Source organism: Dermacentor andersoni, chromosome 7 (assembly GCF_023375885.2).
Source record: "Dermacentor andersoni chromosome 7, qqDerAnde1_hic_scaffold, whole genome shotgun sequence".
Taxonomy (NCBI): Eukaryota; Metazoa; Arthropoda; class Arachnida; order Ixodida; family Ixodidae; genus Dermacentor; species Dermacentor andersoni.
The window spans coordinates 132,023,108-132,029,021 of record NC_092820.1 but is presented as its reverse complement, the minus strand read 5'-3'; the positions used below and the strand labels follow the sequence as shown (position 1 = coordinate 132,029,021).

Genomic DNA, 5,914 nt, shown 5'->3' with positions numbered 1-5,914 from the left:
GTATAACGGATAGAGATAGCAAACGCGTGGAAGAAAATTCCCAGCACTTGGCATTTTACTCCTTTAAAAGACAACAAAAACAACACCGGGCTAATCAGTGGTGGTGTATTGAATGCGCTTTTGCTTATGTTTGCTGATGTTGAACGAACCACAAATCCTTACAGAACTCGCAGTCATCCGCTCTACGCCTTCCGAACACGATTTTGGTGGTCATGAATTCCTTCACGCTTGAAATTTTCGAAGCGCGAGCACGCACACCACTACCATGTAGAAGACAGCCGTATTTGCATACACGCCGTTTTGTGGGCGCATAAAATGTCACCAGCACCGAGTACAGTTCCCTTCTTGTCTTCCACATAATCCGGCTTTGCTGAGGAAAAGGTCCATTAAATGCAGTCTGCATTCCGTAATGCTTTGTCATATTCACTAACACCCCTCGTCAATGCAAAAAATAAATAATAATTTGCCCTTTTTCACGATTTGCCACTATCAGCATGACATAAAACGATTTTTTGTTCTATGTAGGTTCATGTTCTAAGGTTTCTCTCTTAGAAGAGCAGAAGGTTCGTCTATGCCCAAGCTGTGGCCTAATTAAAAAAAAAACCACCCGAAAAAAGAAATAGGCGCACACAGGAAACCTTCAAGAAGACAGGAAAGAAGCTGTTTCTTCTTTTTATTTTTTAATACAGGAAAGGGCCCACTGTATGACAAAGGTATTCTTCTACAACACGTTCTTGGGCTAGTTTATTTTTCCTGTGTGCGTCTTTGTTTTTTGCTGTTTTTTTTTATTAATACAGAACACCAACTAACCTCACAATGTGTTTTACTGTGGCCTAACCTGTGTTTATTAATATCGGACGTGTGCTAATGAGTTGCACCCTTACACTGCAAAACCAGTGTGGCTGGGACAAGCACTGTAAACAGAAACGCAGCTGATATAACATTGCAGATCTTGCGTGGGTGCTTCCTCATAAAAGCTGCGGCAGATTTTGGCTTAAGCATAACTCTTCGCAAGTATTTAAGCTTCATTTTAGCTCTTAAGGCGAAGACGCAAGAACATTCACGTGAATTTATTTCCACAAAATCGGCAATCTATTCGACTGGCCATACTAGGAATACAAGGGGCGCGAGGTATTTGGCCACAATGGCGTGTACCTATCGCCACAGTAAGGACGCTTAGTTAGGGCGTGAGCTGTGCAGTCAAATAATGGCATGAAAAGTATCTGCAAGTAACTTTGTGTTCGTTATTGTCTATTCAAATCACGTAAAAGACAAATAACTGGCACGAGGTTAGCTGCGGAAACGTTGCCGTTGCTGGGTTTACTGATGTTAAGAAGACCTCTGACTCGGTGAGTCACCTTCATGTTCAGCTTGGACTCTCAACGCTCGGAATGCATGGCCGGGTTCTCCAATAGATCGCGAACTTCTTGAAAGACAGAAAGATATATATATAAATACAAATCATGGACAAGCCGATCTGTACACAATAAGCAAAGGAGTTCCGCAAGGAAGTGTATTAAGTCCACCTCTCTTCAATACAGCAATAGCAAGTTTACCGGCAGTACATCCAGCAGAGATAAACATATCTATGTATGCTTATGACATCTGCACATCGACATCGAATAAGTCTGTAGAGGTTGTCAAGCATCGCCTGCAGGAAGCTTTCAATGCAATAGGTAATTGATTAAGAGAATGGGGCACGCAGATATGCCAAATCAGCGGTTCTGCCTTGCACAAAAAAAAAAGGTTAGAAATTTTGGTATTTCAACAGATGGCCATGAGATCGAGCTGGTTCGGAAACATCGTTTTCTCGGCGTGATTTTAGGCCACCAGCTTCGATGGGCTCATCATATGACCGCCCTGGTGGACTAAATTACTTGTGCGATAAATATTCTCCTCAGAATAGGAGGCACGAAGTGGGGTGGAACAACTGCATCCCTGCTTTACATCCACTCAGCACTTGTCCGTCAGAGAAATGCTTACTCCGCCCCTGTATTGCACAAATTATCTGCGACGTCCCTGCACCCGTAACAGCGGTTGCAGGCTCGGAGTTTAGGAGTATGTCTAGGAGTCCCGCAAGCTACGTCCAGTCACCTCACTATTGCAGCAGCGCGGCAACCACATTTCACTTTAATTCGAAGCCTGGAAACATGCCGACATCTCTTTAGAATTTCTACGCAGCATTCTGGGCACTCACTTCTCCCTCTGATAGAAAACCGTCCGGGTGCATAGATACAAGCCATGTTTCAAGAGCATAAATCACGACTTCCACAATCAGTTTTTTGGCACTCAGACCTCTGCTACCCACCATGGCTTCTGCAGGCGCCGAAAGTAGAAACGTCAATGGAAGGGCTTAAAAATAGAAGCAATGTTTCCACATTAGCAGCGAAACAATGAGCGTTACATAAGCTATTTGACAAGTACCAGGAATATATTCACATCTACACGGACGGTTCTGTAATCAAAGAAAGGGCGACTGCAGCTTATGCTATACCATCCTTACAAGTAGAGTGCGCTTGTCGACTAGGACGCACGTCCTCATCAACAATAGCGGAATTAGTGCAATTCTCCAAGCCACCTATTTTATCAAAACATATGAGACGCCAACAGGGTAGGTAATTTGCACAGACTCCTTATCAGCTTTAGCGTGTCTTGGAAATATTGATGACAGTCAACCACACGCACGAATAACATACGCAGTACTGAACAGTTTAACTCAGGCTCACGAAAGAAAACATGAAGTGTTACTACAGTGGGCCCCCGGACATGCTGATATAGCAAGCAACGAATTAGCGGACTCATTGGCAAAATCAGCCAATAAAGAGGAAGAGATTCAGTTAATCCCTTTATCGCCAATGGACGCGAAACGCATATTGAGAGTACTAAAGAAGGACTTGTGTATGTCAACCTGGTTCAATAAAAACACTAAGGGATGAATTCTTTATGAAGTGGACCCTCCATTCATATACCAGCTTGATGCAGAACTTTCGAAAAGTGCCGAAACACTAATTCATCGACTGCACCTAGGGACAGCAAACATTTCCTATATCGCAAAAAAACTGGTTTCTTCCCCGGCTTGTTCTTGTGGTCATGATGATGACGATGTTCGCCGCCTACTCCTCGAATGCCCCATATATGCAACGCAATGAAGGCAACTGGAACAAGAGCTACACTCCAGTGATCCTGGCCGAGCTTTCTCACTCGCAAGATTGCTGGGTCGATGATCATCTAAAATAGCACAGCGGAGACCATTGCATGCACTTGAACACTTTTACGAAGAGACCGGCATCCTTAAGAAGCACTACATATCGCACTGAATAGTCACACGATGTTGCTATAACTTGCTTTTATAATTTGTAATTATTATCACTTGTATATAACGTGTTGTACTTTATGTATTCTGCGTGTGCATTATTTTAACTGTGCGTATTTCGTCATTGGTTTATAGGCTCATCGCAGTCTACATCACGGCCGCTTGTCTGTGTTTGTGACTTTGTTGACGAACTCAATGTGGTGCAACTTGCAGTTGACTTTTATATTCATATGTTCATGGGTGGGTAGGACTGTGTGCTGGGGATAAATGCAGGTGGGAACCGAACCCACAACCTTCGCATTACGCGTGCGGTGCTCTACCAAGTGACTCCCAGGGTTCTACTCGGACACATAAATACCCAAGAAAGTGGATGGGGAAATAGCGCCGCGGTAGCTCAATTGGTAGAGCATCGCACGCGTAATGCGAAGGTTGGGGGTTTGGTTCCCACCTGCGGCAAGTTGTCTTTTCATCCACTTCGATTTCCATTAATTTATCGTTTCTTTATTTCACTTATTAAGCACATCTAATTTCCACTATGTTGTCCTTGGTGTCAGTGTTTGTTGGCTTCTTATGATATGACTAATAAAAATCGGGCCCCTCGGTCAACCCCCTCTCTTCTCGTTTATTACATAACGAGGGTCTCGAATCCGGCAACATTGATGCCTTCAGGTAGCATGTGTGGGTTTATTGACCAGTTGCCTTCGCCCAAAAAGATCACGTTCTCGTGACGCCTGCGGCAAAAAAGGACGTTCCACGTCCGCCGCGAAGGTCTATGTGTATTGGCGCTGGCTAACACTCCCATGGTTCTACTCGGACATATAAATACCCAAGAAAGTAGATGGGGAAACAGCGCCGCGGTAGCTCAATTGGTAGAGCATCGCACGCGTAAGGCGAAGGTTGTGGGTTCGGTTCCCACCGGCGGCAAGTTGATTTTTCATCCACTTTGATTTCCATTAATTTATCGTTTCTTCATTTCACTTATTAAGCACATCTAATTTCCCCTATGTTGTCCTTGGTGTCAGTGTTTGTTGGCTTCTGATGATATATATATATATATATATATATATATATATATATATAATTATTTTCAGCAAACAGCGCAAGAACGGGACACAGAAAGGGCAACACGACGCAGGCGACAACTCCAACATGCTTGTGAACCATCACCTTCGTTGCTCTAAATGCTCCCTTTGGGCTTTCCTTAAAGCATGCTTTATTATGCGCAGTGTAATGACAAAAGTATTCCATTGTCCTGAGTATCATGACGTCAGAATTGCTTGCTGATGAAAAAGAGAAGTGAGCAGAAACCTTGTTTTCCTTTTGTCGTCGTCTAGGCGCGGGCTGCCGCTCCAACATAATAGCGGATACTGTAACATTGATTCCAATCGCTATTCGGTGCTTCTCTTTCCCAGTTGAGGCGCAAGCGCTCCCTGCGCAGAAGCACGGCCTTGGAAAGGAAATGGGACCCGACGGGCAGTTGGAACGGCTTCCTTGACCTTCTAGCATTAAACTTATATGTGCGCCTAGCGGCGCATTTCGCAACGTTCGAGGTCTCTGAGCGGAAAATAACAATGAAGTACAACAATCGAATGACTGTCCAGACAACAAATTTCGGCCTCGGGAGCTTAAGCCTTAAGGGCACTAAGGAGGCGCGCTCGACACACCTAGCCTGAAAATACACTCTGAAAATATTTGCGCCCTTCGAGGCTTATCTCCTCCCCGAACGATAATCGTCATCTAGCGGCAGTGTATGTACTATTTTAAAGCTTCGAAGCCGGCACTTCCAGATCCCGAACGTCTAGCTCGTTATCAGCGTGACATAGCATTCTTGACAGGAAAGTAGCCAGAGAATGCTTGCAAAAAAAGAAAGAAAGGAAACGCAAGCCAGACAGATGAGGATTATTGTTTGGAGACATGGTACTCCCCAAAGGGTGCAAATTTCTTTATTGACCTACTTCGTGGCGCTCCCGTGGGTGCTGCCATGTTTGATCACGTGGTGACGCGTCCATTGTTTGCCTCAACTGATTCCGCGTTTACAATGGGTGCTCATGACGCCAGTGCCACTTAGCAAACGTCTGTTTCGGGAGATATCGTAAATGGTGACCGGGAGGACGACACGAACCTTTGGCCACAGTTTAAGAAAACATGCAAAAGCGCCTTGGAAGCTGAATAAGCTATGCACAAACGGCGCAAGCAGCGTATGTGGTGCTTGTCTTAAAAGCGAGCCTAAATATGTATTCCTAACTTGCCTCTCATGAATTGAATCAGGATTACTGTGCTATAGTCTTCGTTCTTTATTTGGCAAATATTTTCCAGTAGCGGCTTGTCACATTTCTGACTCAGTATATTTCTTTTGTGCGGTCACTATCTGATGATTTCTGGCTAATCACTCTCGGGTGTGCTCAGTTCCAATATATTAGTTATTACTGCGCGGAATGTTTGAAACGTACCCTATTTGTAGATTGTAATACCTTGCAGCAAAGATGTACTACCGCTATAACTCCCTTACTCATGTGGACCGTCAGGAAACATTCAGCTTCGCCCATTCGAGCGCTATCATTGTAGTCTGTCATTTATTGTGCGTATATGGTTCGCATCTAT

General features: G+C 44.4%; 1 non-coding gene across 1 annotated transcript; it reads left to right on the top strand.

Moving 5' to 3' along the window:
- Window positions 1-4,164: 4,164 nt before the first annotated feature.
- On the top strand, window positions 4,165-4,237 carry TRNAT-CGU (transfer RNA threonine (anticodon CGU)). The gene has a single exon. It is a non-coding gene; the product is annotated as a tRNA-Thr (tRNA).
- The last annotated feature ends 1,677 nt before the right edge of the window (window positions 4,238-5,914 follow it).